Raw genomic sequence first — 17441 nt, 5'->3', positions numbered from 1 at the left:
CCCATTTTGAGGTAATCCTGCTTAGGAACACAACATGGTGGATTAGATCTCATTTTATTTTTTTTATTTATTTATTTTTTTTGCAAAGAGGCATTCCATTAGAATTTATGAGTACAGAGACTGTACTTTAGCACATAGCTGTCTGGCTTAGCTTTTTGGCTCTTACTTGGTTTCACCTCAGTTGCATGAATGTATGTTAAGAGGAAAGAATCACAGGAGTCTAGGAAATAAAAGTTCGTGTCAGATGCATTTAATTTGGGATGGTTGTTCTTACAATAGTTGATTGCTAAACTCTACAATAACTGTAGCACCCCAAAGAGCCTCATACCAAAGATATTACCTTATATTCTTTAAAACAAAATTTTATGGTATACTGGTTTTGTTAAACCTTCCGTGTAAAATATGCTCCTATTGAGCAGTGCACTGCACTACTTAAAACCGAGAGTCTGGTTTTAGATCTAACGTAGCTGTGATGTTTATTTTTGCCATGTGGCCAAGTGACGTTTTCATCAGACTCCATTTCACTGGGGTTGTGTAACTGTCAGCCTTTTTCCTGGGGAGATGAGTTAGTAGTGAAGTCATTGTTGGTGTAAGGATCTCAGTGCAGATACCAAGACTCCAAGCACTACTGCACATTTGTAATCACAGCTATCTTATGTGAGGATGTAAGGAGGTGACAGCAGAATCCTGGAAAGCTTATGAACCAGTTAGCCTGGCAAGCTCAATGAGGAAGCAGGAAGGTGTGGGCTGACACAGGAGGGTGTCTTTATAACTTCCACAAATATACCATGAATGAACACACATTTGCACATTTACGTACATCAACATGCACATGTGTGTGAGCATGCATGCACACACACATTAATGAATACACACAGACATAACTAAACACACACATTCTCTCTCTTTTCCTGTGTATGTGTGTGTGTGTGTGTGTGTGTGTGTGTGTATGTGTTTGTCTGTCTGTCTCTCTACATGGTTACTATAGTTAATGATTTTAGGGCTTTGGGCAAGATGATATATATTTAATGTAATATATTTAAAGGAAATTGGTGCAAAATTGATTGTCTTATGTGACTGCTCTGTTCACTTCCTTCTCTTTTGAAAACCATTTCTATGTCAGAAATAGTCCCTGTTCCCCTTAGTAGGGAAACCCACTTCGTTACTGAGCTACCATGGGCTACATCTGAGCAGAGGTTCTAGGTTTTATTCATACGTGGTCCTTGGTTAGATAAACAGTCTCATAGAAGACCCCTGTGCCCAGATATATTTAGTCTTTGTGGAGCTCCTATCCTCTCCACATCATACTAACTCCCCCTTCTTTGATATGATTCCCTGCACTCTGCTGAAGGTTTGGTTATGAGTCTTAGCAGCCAGTCTTGAAAATACCTGATAAAACAGGGTCAGATGAAAGGGGAGGAGGTCCTCCCCTATCAGTGGACTTGGAAAGGGGCAGGGAGGAGATGAGGGAGGGAAGGTAGGATTGGGAGGGAATGAGGGAGTGGGATACAGCTGGGATACAGAGTTAATAAAATGTAACTAATAATAAAAATAAAAATAAAGAAAACCATTTCTAAATTTTTGGAGCTCTGAAACTATCAGGTAGACATTACAGATCAGTCATCCTGTTCACAGTGTCCATTGACACTTTCTTTATTCCTTGGTCCAGGGAAGACAGAGTAAGTGACAGATTTTCCAGACCAATTTTACTTTTAGAAATACAAACCAGTGTGAACAGGTTTTGCTTTCCCTAAGGAAAAAGGCTCAGGTAGCACATGAGGATGTTGAGCTAACACCACACCCACCCTTTCCAGAGCAGCTAATTTAAAATTGCTAGCAATCTGGGAGATTCTGTCTCAACATCTCCTAAGAACCCTCAGCTAACTGTTTGCTGAAAGGTTTCCTGGGAATAGGATTTTATCCAAGGCTTGTGACAGTGGTAAGTTAGAATGAGGCTACAGAGAACTAATTAAAAAGGTGATTTCCTGACATATGGAGCTCCTGTGTGAAATCAAGAGCTTGTGCTGTGCACGGGGAGAAGCTGACCCTGTAATTCTTATGACATTCGGTTTAAATCTTAACTGCTAAACACCTTTCAAATATTTAACTCTCCCCAAGTAAATGCACTCTGTGCAAAGCTCTGTTTGTTGACTTTTATCCCAGTTGGATCGTCGTTGGGGACTGCATCATCGAGACCTGTGCATTAAGTGGTACATATGTTGAATAAACAGCCAGACAGCTACCAACTGTCAAGTTGCTTTACCAGAGTATTTTTAAAAAGCACATATGTCATGTTGAAAAGCAAAAGAAAAACAAAAGTTTATGAAGGAATTACAAAATGGCACAGGTGAAATGAAGCCACATGCTTCTGTGCATGAATAGTTTCATTTTATTTATTTTTTTTTTGAATAATGTTAGATTTTTTTTTTTTTGAAGGAGCAAGTATGCTCGAGAGACATTTAAACTTTACCATCAGATTGGGTATCTACTATCTGGTTGATAATTCACTAGTGAGTTAATACTCTGAGAAGGACACATAGCATGAGCAAAGACTACAAATATGCTCAGTTAGGAAACACAGGTTTGATTTTCTCACAAGCAGCACATGAAAATGGAGGTGCAGGTTGCTCTTTATAGGCAGGCATGAGACAAGAGAACATGCCAGCTTTTCTTGCAAGGACAATGGGTGTATTTATACTTTTCCATCTTGTTGCTACAGCATTGCTTCTCTGTGATAACACAATGGGACAACACTGCTGAGAAAAAAAGAGTCCTGGCCACTTAAGACTTGTTTGAATAGAACAGATACAATGTTGAGGTTTTTTCCCCTCCTTCCTGCCTTCCTTCTTTATTTTCCTTTCTCCCTTCTTCCCTCCTTCGCCCCTCCCTTTTTTCCTTCTTTCCATGGTCTTTGTCTTAGCATATTTTTATACGGAAATACTTTTCTGGATTCTTTGTAATCATGAGTGTCATTTTAGGTGTCATGACAGAGTGAAGAAGGCAACGGACTCACTGAAGGTGAAATGCATTTAAGAAAGGGGAGAAGAAAAAGTGGAACAGTTGACAAATTGTAAACTCAGGATGCGGGTCTGATCCCTGTGGAAAAGGGGGACATGGAGACTTGGAAAGAAAGCAGCTTCAGAACACAGCAACTCTCTGACTGAATTGTAGCTAGCCCAGGGATGATATCCATGGTAATGGGCAAAGATTTCCCACTGTATAGCAGATCTGGCCAAGCCCAGAGACTAGTATCTCTGTCATTACTGGAGAAATCCAAGGTGGATTTCAAAGAAGCTGCAATGGAGGTTGTAGATAAGTTTCAGTGACAGGTACCCTTTTGGAAGGAGAATCAAATGTCTGGCTCAGAGGCTGGGAAGATTTTTGTGATTAGATTTCTAAGAAATGGAGTTCATATATTGAATTGTGATAAATGACTGGATGATGAATGTTTACATTTGACTTTGTGTCCTCACAAATCCTAAAGATTCATGAAACACTTTGTGCTCTTCTCTCCTCATTTCCTTTCCTATCCTTTTTGCATAACTTTGTAAGTAAATGTACTAGACAGTCAGAGAAAGATGCTCCCAAGGAAGAGAAAGAGAATTCTAGGAAACCAAGTTCATTTTGCTGAATTAGTACTAAAGCATCAGGGAAGTTAGTTTTGTCATTCAAGAACTCCAACATCACTTGTAGGTCATTTTGTTTCTCTGGGCTTCATCTTCCATACATTTACATGAAATACTAGTACAAAATAATGCTCATTTGAAGGGTTTACTCACTGGGTGATTGCTATAATTTGTGATAATGTTACACCATTATAACTTCAGCTTAATATCAAAGAAAGTAAGCAATTATTTGGTAGGTTGTTAGTTCTTAAAGTGGAGAGATTATGTGTTGCTTATGCAGGAAAATCTTCCCAAACCCGGGTCTTCAACTGACTGTCTTTAGAGTCTTCTTTACTACGGAAGGCAGGGGGGTTATTTTACTTTACTATCTCTTCTATTAGTTTTTAAAATTAGTACCCTTAGTACTAAGTGTCATTTTGGTTCCACACATACTTGGTTTTTATTAGTCCTTTTCCATACTCTTTTTTGTCCTGACTCTTTTCTGCCCTCTTTGTCTCAATCAATATGCCTCTAAACCTCTTCTACCTCACTGCTACATAATGTCTATTTCCCTCTCCCCTTTCTCTCTCCTTGTTAAAATACTGTTTCCTTTCACAGTGTTCTTTAATTTCAACACACACACACACACACACACACACACACACACACACACACTCCTTTAAATCTCAAAATACATATATGAGAAAGAATAGTGGTATTTGCCTTTCTGAGTCTAGTTTTTATAACCGAATGTAATAATGTCCAGTTCTATCCAATTTCTAGAAAATATCATGCTACATTTTTCTTTACAGCAGAATATATTTCCACTCTACATATTTACCAAATCTATTTTTTTTTAATTTGAGAAACTTTACAGGCTTTAATTTCCAATTATATTGTATTTGGTTAGAGAAATAATATGCATATAGTTTTAAAAGTAAAGTATAAAATTTGCAGCTAAATTTAGCCATTCCCCATCCAACTTTAAATCCTTATCACTAGACACTGCTTCTCAGCAGTCCTTGCTCATGTCTCTTAGTTTGTTTTCATGCTTGCTGTGTTTCAAAACCACGTTCCCAGGCTTCTGTTTACTTTCTTCTAATTTTTAAATGTTATCTATCATATTTGTTTTGTGGTAGCTTAATTTTTCAAACTATTAGATATAAACATCTTTAGGAGCCAAAGAACATAAGTAGTTTCTAGAAGCTGGAAAAGTAGTATTCTCAATAACTTACAGAAATGTTTTAAAAAGAGAGAAGGACATGCGATGAGGCAGCCTGTGTTTAATGGTCACTCTACCCTGGCCCACTCACTTTAATTATCGGCCTCATCTTTCTCTGCTATGTCTGCTTAGGCTCATCTGTGCGGTTGACAGATGTTAGATTAAATCAGTGTACACTAAGAATTTTCTTACAGTGGGATACTATTGCTTCCTGTCTCCTTGCCTTTGCTCCAGCTTTGAAAATTACCTGAGTCATTGGCTCTGCCTTCTCAAATACAGTGCATTTATCCATGTTCTTTTAATAACTCAGGAAGGTTTTCCTACCTACAATGACCCTCTCTAAATGCTTATCACTAAGTATTTCAATTATCTTGGAATAAGAGACTGGGAACATATCTCTATATGATTTATATTAGTGATAGCTCCAGGTTGAATATAATATTTCTTAAGATATATGATGATCTGATATATATATATATAAAATATATGTTACACACATACATATATATATATATCAAATATATACTATACACTCACATACACACACACACACACACAAACACACACGTAATGTCCCATTCAGTCAACATTAGACAGTCAATACCCAGTTCAATGAGAAATAAATTCTTGTTTATTTATTGAGAAATATACAACACTTAAATTTTTTTTCTTTATTAATTACACTTTTTCACTTTGTGTCGCCCCTGTGGTTCTCTCCCTCCTCCCATCCCAATCCCTCCCTTCCTCCACCCTCTGCATGCATGCCCTCCCCAAGTCCACTGATTGGGGAGGTATTCTTTTCCTTCCTTCTGATCCTAGTCAATTAGGTCTCATCAGGAGTGGCTGTAGTGTCTTCTTCTGTCACCTGGTAATGCTGCTTCCCCCTCAGGGGGAGGTACTTAAAGAGCAGGCCAATCAGTTCATGTCAGAGACAGTCCCTGTTCCTATTACAATGGAACCCACTTGGATACTGAACTGCCATGGGCTACATCTCTGCAGGGGTCTTAGGTTATCTCCATGCATAGTCCTTGGTTGGAATATCAGTCTTAGGAAAGACCCCTGTGCTCAGATTTTTTGGTTCTGTTGCTCTCCTTGTGGAGTTTCTGTCCTCTCCAGATCTTACTGTTTCCCAATTCTTCCCTAAGATTTCCTGCACTCTGCCCAAAGATTGCCCATAAGTCTCAGCATCTGCTTTGATAGTCTGCAAGACAGAGCTTTTCAGAGGTTCTCTGTGTCAGGCTCCTGAATTGTTCCCTCTTTTCTCGTTCTTCTGATGTCCAGCCTCTTTGCCTTTCTGGATAGAAATTAAGCATTTTAGCCAGAGTCCTCCCTCTTGATTATTTTCTTTAGGTATAGAGATTTTAGTAGGTTTATCCTACATTATATGTCTATATGAGTGCGTATATACTGTGTGCATCTTTCTGCTTCTGGGATAGCTCACTCAGGATGATCTTTTCCATATGCCACCATTTACCTGCAAATTTCATAATTTCCTTGTTTTTTATTGCTGAGTAATATTCCATTGTGTAGATATACCACAATTTGTGCATCCATTCCTCCACTGAGGGGCATCTGGGCTGTTTCCAGCTTCTGGCTATTACAAGTAAGGCTGCTACAAACATGGTTGAGCAAATGTTCTTATTGTGTACTTGAGCCCCTTTTGGATATATGCCTAGGAGTGGTATAGCTGGATCTTGAGGAAGCGCTATTCCTAATTGTCTGAGAAAGCGCCAGATTGCTTTCCAGCATGGTTGTACAAGTTTACTTTCCCACCAGCAGTGGAGGAGGGTTCCCCTTTCTCCACAACCTTTCCAGCATGTGTTGTCTCATGAGTTTTTGATCTTAGCCATTCTGATGGGTGTAAGGTGAAATCTTAGGATGGCTAATGAGGTTGAGCATTTCTTTAAGTGTTCCCCTGCCATTCGATATTCCTCTGCAGAGAATTCTCTGTTTAGCTCTGTACCCCATTTTTTTAATTGGATTACTTGATTTTTTTGCTGTTTAACTTCTTTAATTCTTTATATATACTGGTTATTAGCTCTCTATCCGAAATAGGGTTGGTGAAGATCCTTTCCCAATCTGTAGGCTTTCATTTTGTTCTGAGGACAGTGTCCTTTGCTTTACAGAAGCTTTTCAGTTTCATGGGGTCCCATCTATTGATTGTTGCTCTTAGAGCCTGTGCTGTTGGTGTTCTGTTCAGGAAGTTGTCTCCTGTGCCAATGAGTTCAAGGGTATTCCCCACTTTTTCTTCTAAGCGGTTTAGTGTGTCTGGTTTTATGTTGAGGTCTTTGATCCACTTGGACTTTAGTTTTGTGCAGGGTGATAAGTATGGATCTATTTGCATTTTTCTACATGTAGACTTCCAGTTAGATCAGCACCATTTGTTGAAAATGCTGTCTTTTTTCCTTTGAATGGATTTTGGCATCTTTGTCAAAAATCAGGTGTCCATAAGTGTGTGGATTTATGTCAGGGTCTTCTATTCGGTTCCATTGATCCACCATTCCGTTTCTATGCCAGTACCATGCAGTTTTTAGTATTGTTGCTCTATAGTACAGCTTGAGATCATGGATGGAGATACCTCCTGAAGATCTTTTACTGTAGAGAATTGTTTTAGCAATTCTGGGTTTCTTGTTGTTCCATATGAAGGTGAGAATTTTTCTTTCAAGGTCTGTAAAAATTGTGTTGGTAATTTGATGGGAATTTCACTGAATCTGTAGATTGCTTTTGGTAAAATGGCCATTTTTACTATATTAATCCTGCCAAGCCATGAGCATGGGAGATCTTTCCATCTTCTGATATCTTCTTCTAATTCTTTCTTCAGAGACTGGAAATTTTTTTCATACAAGTCTTTGTCTTACTTGGTTAGGTTCCCACCAAGGTACTTTATGTCCTTGTGGCTATTGCAAAGGGTGTTGTTTCCCTAATGTTTAAAGTCTTGGAGAGATCAGGGATACAAGTCACATACGTGAACATAGTAAAGGTAATATACAGCAAGCCTATAGCCGACATCAAACTCAATGGAGAGAAACTTAAACTGAAATCAGGGACAAGACAAGGCTGTCCATTCTCTCCATATCTCTTCATCATAGTACTTGAAGTCCTAGCTAGAGCAATAAGAAAATTGAAGGAGATCAAGGGGATACAAATTGGAAAGGAATAAGTCAAAGTATCACTGTTTGCAAATGATATGATAGTATACCTGAGTGACCCCAATAATTCTACCAGGGAACTCCTACAGCTGATTAACACCTTCAGCAAAGTGGCTGGATACAAAATTAACTCAAAAAAAAAAAATCAGTAGCCTTCCTGTATACAAAAGACAAAAGGGCCGAGGAAGAAATTAGGGAAACAACACTTAAAATTTAAGTATCTCTAGGAATTCATCTTCTTCTTCCTATAAATTTTTCATTAACATTTCTCTGTAACAAAGTAGACTATTTTATTTTTAAGTTCATAAGAATTATGTACATTTATTGTGCACAACATGCTATTTAAAGCATACACACATTGCTACTTAGGCTGATTAACAAATACGGTAACTTGCATAAGATATAACCTAAGAAACCGGCATGCTCACTCTGTAGCAGCTGAGCTGGATTGAATAGTTGGTGTGCTCTGGTAAAACCGCTGATGCTGTGTACTGTGAGGGGATTTCAGCCAAGTTCCAAAGTCACAACATGAATGCATTGACCTACAATGATGTGCATGTGAACTTTACCCGAGAACAGTGGGCTTTGCTGGATCCTTCCCAAAGGAATCTCTACGAAGATGTGATGCTGGAACCTCAGTGCTATAGGATGCAGTTGGGAAGAAGATAATATTGAAGAGCATTGTCAAAGTTCTAGAAGACATACAAGGTGTAAAAAGACTCATCTGGAGAGAAACCCTCTGAAGATATTCAATATGGTGAAGTCTTTGTACATCACAGTAGTCCTCCCACATATAAAAGAAAGCATACTAGTGAGGATCGCTATGAATGTAACCAATATGGTAAAACTTTGCACACAACAGTCATCTCCGAAGACATAAAATAACACATATTGGTGAAAAATCTCATGAATGTAACCAATGTAGTAAAGCCTTTGCCTGTAACAGTTATCTCCTAATACATGAAAGAATTCACCTTGGAGAGAAACCTTATGAATGTAACCAATTTGATGAAGCCTTTGCCTGTAACAGTTATCTCCTAATACATGAAAGAACTCACACTGGAGAGAAACCTTATGAATGTAACCAATATGGTTAAGCCTTTGCACAGAACAGTCATCTCTTACTACATAATAGAACTCACACAGGAGAGAAACCTTATGAATGTAACCAATGTGGTAAAACCTTTGCACTAAACAGTCATCTTCTACAACATAAAAGAACACACACTGGAGAGAAACCTTATGAATGTAACCAATGTGGTAAAGCCTTTGCATGTAACAGTAATCTAATACATGAAATAACTCACACTGGTGAGAAACCTTATGAATGTAACCAGTGTGGTAAAGCCTTTGTGTGTAACAGTAATCTCATAATACACAAAAAAACTCACTGGAGATAAACCTTATGAATGTAACCAATGTGGTAAAGCCTTTGTCTGGAACAATCATCTGGTAGTACATAAATGAACACACATTGGAGAGAAATCTTATGAATGTACCCAATATGATTAGTCTAATGCATTTCAGACTAGTCTTTGAAGACATAAAAAAAAAAACACACCCTGGAGAAAAACCTTATGAATGTAATTAGTGTGCCATCACCTTTGTACAACACAGTCATCTCCTAATATATAAAAATGCATGTTGCAGAAAAGCCTTATGAATATAACCAATATCATAAAAGCTTTTCATATAAGAGTAATCTAGGAATAGAACACGTACTAGAGTTAAATCCTAGGAATGTAACCAATGTGTCAAAGCCTTTGCATGCCATAATAATCACCAAGTACATAGAAGAATACACACTGGAGAGAAACTTTGTGAATGTAATCAATGTGATAAAACTTACTCTTCACAATCATCTTCAAAGTCATGAAATAATTCATATTGGACAAAAAGACTATGAGTGTATTTAAAATGGTGAAGCTGTTCCATGTTTGTATAACCTTCATCATCATGAAAGAATTTTTGGAGAGGAACTTTGTTAATGTTTCAAAATGTAAGGCCTTTGCACATGTCTATATTCATCATCATAAAAGTTTCATACTGGAGAGAAATTCTGAGTATATAAGCAACATGGTAAGGCCTTTGTGTTCTTCGGTCCATTAAATCCAATACAACTCAAACACATGGTCAATGCAAATGGCAAAAAATAGTCACCCAGTCATTACTGGGTTGATTAGGGCTACATAACATTCTTGGGAACTGAAGTGTGATACCTACCCACCCACTGAGCCAGAAAGTTACAGAGGTTCTGAGCTTGAGAATCATAAACATCTGTGCCATTTTACAACTAAATTGGCATTTCCATCAGTCATGTCTTAGGGATATGGGATTTGTTTATGTCATTGAGAAATTCACTTGATGCAAAAATGTAGGTTTTACAGTCCAAACAGTCATATCCACTTGTTCTTTTGTGGTTAGGAAAAGGTATTATGTTTTAGGGAAGAGAATCTGTGGTTTAGGACAGTCACTATGTTAGGGGAAGAGAAGATATGGTATGGAACAGTCATGTTTTGGAAACAAAAAAGGAAAATGACAGCTGGTCAGCTATTGGGAAGTCTGCAGCTTTCCTAGGAACAATGAACTTAAAATTAGGTTCACACTATATTTCATTGGAAACTGTTATCTAAAAAGCAATACATAGCAGAAATTTTTTAGCATGTTCCCACCTACAAATTACTTTTGCATGTTTTGCATGTCAAAGTCAGCTTCAAGTCTATAAAAGAGCAGATAGTAGAGAGAAACCTTACACATGTAATCAATGTTATAAAGCCTTTTTTAATGCAATTATCTCCACATATTTAGAAGAGCACATACTTCAGTGAGACCCTATGAATACACAATGTGGTAAATCCTTTTCATGGATTTGTCTTTGAAATCATGAGAAAAAGTCATGCTGCAAAGAAACACCATGAATTTAGTACAGTAAACTTTTGTGCTTCATACTACCATTATAGAAGAGTAAAAGCTTTAGTGTGTGAGCAACCTCTTAAAGCCTTTGCATATCACAGTAGTCTTTGAAAACCTGAAAGAACTCATTCTCAAGAAAATCTAATAGGATAAAAGATTTGTTAAGGTCTTTGACCAACCAACTTGCATTCAGTTACAGGAGATTATTTGGGAGGAAAATTGTAACAAGTGTCAACAATGTATTCATGCATTATGACATCCATCCTAATTTTGTTTCCAACTAAAAGCTGATACAGACAAAAGTCTTTTAGGAATTTAAACCATAAGGTAACCCTTTTAGATTTAAAATTCTCTTCAATTACCTGAAGTAAATCATCCAGCTGTAAAATTTAAGTGCATTTATTAGTGCCTTTTCTGTGACAAAACTTAGTGTCAAAGGCAACTTCCAAATGTGTTTAATTTGTCTTAAAGTTCCAGAGGTATATGGGATCACTATGAAATGGCCATCACAAGTGACACACATGGCAGCTAAAGTAGGAAGCTTGGTGTTCACATCCTTAACCTGCAGCATGAAGCAGAGAATGGGAACTATGGATGGTATACAGTTGAATACTCTCATGCCCATTTCAAGTAAGATATTTCTTCCAAGAGTGCTGTATTTCCTAAATATTCACCAATGATACCACCAACTCAGAAGGGTTCATTTCTCTGACTCCAAACCTACGTGTTTGATTTCTGTTACATGAAGGAATTTTTGATGAAGAAAAATTTTGTAGATAAACCTGTAGTTGCCTCAATACCTGCGTTACAGGAATGCATGCTTACACAAGTAAAATATTCTTGAGTAAACATATATTTGCTTAAGAATTTGTTTTAATTTCCATTATGTGATCTCAGTGTGTCTTTGTGTGTTTATATACCTGTTTATTCTGGTTTCCATGAAGACCAGAACCTTTGATCTTCTTGTACCAGGAATTACAGAAAGTTGTCAAAAACTTTACCTAGGTTCTGGGAATGAACTTTTCTTAACTTCACAGCCAGGTCTGTAGTACTGTAAATATCTTATATCTTTATATATCATCTTGATGCCAAGAAGTAGAAAATAATTCATAAAGAGAACCACCCTATTTAATAAAAAAGATTTGATGACTTTGGACATAATAAATATATTCATTTTTAAGGAAAGAAAGTACTTTGAATTTGTTTTTATTGTACCTTTGGAGCAAGTAATTAATTGACCATGTTCACTTATATGTAATGAAGGAGGTCACCAATTTTGGTTGTGGTCTGAATTTTGAAACATTCATGAAAACATTCTGTTTGCTATATGTGAATCAAATCCATTCACAGAAGTTTATTAGGTTGTTCTGATGTTCTCTCTGTGGCAACTCTTCATCTTCTAATACATTTCCACTTGGTGATAGGTATTTTTCTGCTGTAATGGATAGAATGAGATCCCCATTATCTATGTGGTCCATTGTTCACTTATATCAGGCAGTGTGTGATCATAGTTTTCAAAGAAGGGTCTCTGAGAAAGTGTGGTACTATTTTTTTTTATGTTTTCACAAATTCCTTGAAGATGTTTGTTTTTAAGCCTTGCTTCGATGTCAGAAATTAGTTAATGTTAAAATTATTAATAGTATGTGTGTGTACGTCTGTATATATTGTTTGGACTTCCATTCTTCATGTTCCCATATTTACTATGTGGCACATCACCTTGAAGAACTGCCTTCTAAGAGAATTATCTAGAGCTGCTAGATAATTTAACAGAAACAAGATTTATTTTTTAAGAAAAAGCATGTTGTTTATGTGTGTGATGTGACTGTGAGTTCTTGGACCATGACAGATATGTGAAGAGTATGTGACACTTTGTGGGGTTTATTTTGGTCATTATGATCCTCAGGATTGTGTTGCCAAGTTTGCATACCACAAACATTTCCACTGAGCTCACTGATATTCAAATAAACTTAGTTGAAACATTAAAATATATATATATATATATATATATATATATATATATATAACCTGAGAAACCATATTCCTTCCTTTTTTCTTTCCTTCCTTCTTTTTTTTCTTTCCTTTCTTCCTTTCCTATTTTTTTTTCAGCGATAAAGTCTCTCTGCATATCACTTCCTGTCCTAGAACTCACAATATAGACCAGGCAGGCCTTGAATTCACAGTGACGGGATTAGAGGCATGTGCTACCACATCTGGCTATTAAATTGTTATTAACTATAGCCATCATACTGTATAATAAATCTTTTGAATTTATTAAGTGTATTTGTCTCTCTCATACAAGCACACATCTATCTATCTATCTATCTATCTATCTATCTATCTATCTATCTATCTATCATGTATGTATGTATGTATCTACACATATACATAAGGGATTTATTACATTACCTTACAGAGTGTGGTATGGGCAGTCTAAAGGTGGCTACCTCACGTGTGATAGGCTGTGAACTTGCTCCTTACTCAGTTCCTGAGGCTGGAAGTCTCAGTAATCCTGATCTGACACTGAAGACCTAGAGGATGCCTGGAGAACTGCTGGTTTCCAGCTTATGCTACAATCCCCAAAACATTGGTTCTGCTATCAGCCTTCACAATATTGTCAGCAACAATGATGAAATTTCTTACTTTTTAAAAGATAATAGCTACTGTGTATATACCACATTTTCTTGATTTATTTAGAATGGATACTTACATTCATTCTATATCTTAATTCCTTTGAGTAATTTTGGGTAAATTATTTTTTTGTTTTATTGAAAATAATTCTTTTCTCACATAACATATCCTGATTATGATTTCCCTTCTGTCTTCTTCTCCCAGTTCACCCAACCTCATTCCCATCTGCTTTCTATCTCTCATTAGGAAACAAATGATCATCTAAAGGATCATAATGAAATAAGATAAAATGGAATAAAATGAAATATAATAAGATAAAACAGAAGCTAACACATCAGAAATTGAACAAAATAAAGAAACAGAAAAAAAAAAGAGTCCAACAGAAGGCACATGAATCAGACACCCACTCATTACACACATAGGAATCCATAAAAATTCTAAACTGGAAGCCATATTATATTTGCAGATGACTGGTTCAGACCTGAGTAGGCCCTGTGCATGCTGCTCTAGTCTGTTTGAGTTCATGTGAGCTTTGATCATTTTGATTTAGAAGGCCTTAATTTATGGGTGTACTACATCCTCTCTGGCTCTTACACTGTTTCTACCTTCTTTTTGACAGGAGTCCTGAGGGGAGAGATTTGATATAAACATCCCATTTAGGACTGAGTGTTCCAATGTCTCTCACTCTCTGAAAAATGTCTGGCTGTCGGTCTCTGTATTTAATCCCATCTGCTGCAGCGGAAGTGTCTCTGCTGATAGCTAAGCAAAGCACTGATCTATAAGTAGAGCAGAATGTAATTAGGAGTAGTCATTTTATTACCACCTTTTCTCTTTCTTTCTTTCTTCTTCTTATAAAACAGTAGTGTTTGGTTTTAACACAGGAATCTGTACTATCTAATCTCAGGTTCTTGGTAACCCAAGCAAGGTCAGATATGGGTTCCAACTTGTGGCATAGGCCTTAAGTCCAATCAAATACTGGTTGGTTATGCCCACAAGTATTGTAACACCATTGCTGTAGCACATTTTGCAGGCAGTACACATTTTTTCTACCTGCCTTTATAAAACAATTTTTTTAATGGTTTTATAGTTTGACTTAATTGTCTCCTAAAGGTTCATATAACAAATAACAAAAGCATCAACCTTAGAAAAGTGCTATTGGGAGATGGTGTGTGTGTGTGGGGACACATTAAAATAGCTGTCTAGTAGGTAATATTTTCATCAGCAGGGCATGCCTTCAGTGAGGATTGTAGAAAATCAGTCTTTAGTACTCTTTAATCCTGACCATGAAGTGGGTGGCTCTGAGCCTCTGTCATTGCAGGCATAAAACAAAGGGAACAATGGGTCATGACTGTTTCCTTTAAAATCATAAGGAGATGTTATATTTTCCTTTGAGTGCTAATTATACCAAAGGGTTTTGTTACAGTAACAGTGTTCTTATTAGGAAAATGTGTATGTTTAACTTTTCTTTTGCATATAAATGAATGTGAATACCAACAGAGAGAGTCATGATTCAGAGTATTTTAATTTCTACAGCCTTAATTTCTACTAAATTTGTCATCTATCAGCTCAAGAATTTATATGCCATTTACACCATATTCTCTCTGTCTTGTTTCTTTGTGTCAAAATTAAAAATGCTTTGAATGTGATGATTAATCATTATTGGACAACTGTTACCTACAGGTTCAGCCCCAGTTTCCCCAGAGACTAGCCTGTTGTAGCCTGTCTGGACATCAGCAGTGAGACACAATATTTGAAAACCATGTGTACCTTAGTGGATTTGCTTCCGATTCACTAAATAACCCTCCTTAATTTACTTAGTGGGGTGATTATCTGCAGTTTAAAAAAAGCCTCGATTTTTAGAAAAACAAAACAAAACAAACAAAAATCCCCACAACATTGTGAAGAAATTTGCACATCTAAAGTGGCCCAGCTTGGAGATGAATTCTTTGGACCCATTCTGCTCTTACTTTTTTCTCCTTCTGTGTAAATACTTCATCAATCTCATCTGGTACAATACTGTACTTCTTCTACTTTAGGGAATCTTAGGAAATATGAATTGAAATAAAAAATAAATTATATTTTAATAAACTATATTTCTAGAATTCAATTGTTCCAGTGAACAACTTTGACAAAGCTGTTTTTAGGAATTGTTTCCAGTTATTTCATAAAAGAAGAGTGTGTGCCCAATGCATATTATATTAAAAACTGCCTAACCTAAACAGCCACTCATTGAGACTGGTTCCAGGCAGTGTATTTAAGTTATTTATGTCTGCAGAATTGTAGTCTATAACCAGCCACATAATTCTTGATTTTGACTCATTTTTTTCCCTATAATGTCTAGAATGCTTAAGACTCTCTCTCTAAAAATTAGGCTCCATAGAAGCCTCTAAAGTACAAAAGATACCTCAAGTAGAGCATGGCATGTTTCAGATGGTGGATTTTAGAAATAAATATGGGATGTTGGGACCTTGGGCTTCACAGAGACCTTTTCTATTATGTTTCTTGGGCTCTAAAGGCAAGGGATTGTGGCAGAAACACATATAAATGAGGTGTTACTGTGAGAAAGATTCTGCCACAATAGTCATGGAGTCAGCAATGGGGAGAATAAAGTACTGTTACACTTGATACTGGGGTACATAATTTTGGTTTAAATCAAACAGATGCATTATCAATGCATTAGTTTGGAAATGTAAAGTTTAAGACTGTCTGGATTCTTAGTTGTAGTTTCTCTAAGCTTTAACAATTTGTCAGGTTTACATGTGGTTGGCAAGTAGGCTTGCTACATATTTTAATGAATAATATTTGAAGACTAAATGTGTAGTGACAATATTAGAAGCCCTTATAACCAACAGTCAGAATTCTTTTTATGCTGGGCTACAGACAGAATGATACCTTTTATGTACGCACACAGACACACACACACAGACACACACACACACACACACACACACACACACATACACACACACACACACACACAAAACCAGGGATGAGCAAGTCAGTGATGAATCTGCTTAGGACTTTCTTTTCTATTTTTCAAAATGTCAGGGTTTAATCTACTATTTTTTAGTTCTCAATTTAATTTGCAATAAGAAATATCTTTAAATATTCAGTAGACTTTATACACAAAGCATAAAGCTTAATGCAAGAAATGTCTAGCTACAGGACCAAGCACTGTTTGTTTTTGTTTTTGTTTCATTCCAGTCATTTTAGTTGAAATCAGGTATCAAAATACCAAATGTACATCCAGAGATAATGACAACACTGTCCCACCAGCTACTTGAATGTCATCTTACGTTGCTGACATGGTCTTCCTGTCGTTATAACTTCACCTCTTGACAGGAGTACCTTTGTTTTAGTTATTTCTCTCATGTGTTTTGTTTTTCCACCTAGCAATGGGCTATGCACTTTTTGGATCTATTCTTTGTGACCTTTAGGGCCCTTTCTGGTGAGAAGAAACTAGATCTGGAAGTCTGAGAATGCACAATGCTACAGTGTGACAATTTGGAGAATAGAGATGTTTTCCAGCTCATAAGATTCTTTGAAATCTTTGGGGACATTTCTTTTGCTATATTGATTCATCTTATGTACTTTGCCAAAATCAGGCTGGAATGCTTCCATTTCTCTTCTCTTTTTTTAGCTACCCCTGGGCTTGCTTTGCTCCCCAAACTATAAACACTGAACAAGGTGTCTGCATGTGAGACAGGATGGCTTAACCACTGGGGACTCTAAACCTTCCCCATTCATTTTCAAAACAGGATCACAAAATCTGCTATTCCTTCTTGTTCTGTACAAGGACAGGATTCCCAGTTCTCAAGCGGCTTCATAGACCATTTCCCTACATATCCACCTGTCAGTTATTGTTACTTTTTGCACTCTAGAAGAATATGCTAATTATGCTTGTACTTAATGCAATGTGCTTAA

The sequence above is a fragment of the Psammomys obesus genome, unplaced genomic scaffold (genome assembly GCF_907164565.1).
Source record: "Psammomys obesus unplaced genomic scaffold, mPsaObe1.curated_primary_1811, whole genome shotgun sequence".
NCBI lineage: Eukaryota > Metazoa > Chordata > Mammalia > Rodentia > Muridae > Psammomys > Psammomys obesus.
The sequence above is the reverse complement of the archived record's forward strand: the minus strand, read 5'-3'. Positions refer to the sequence as shown.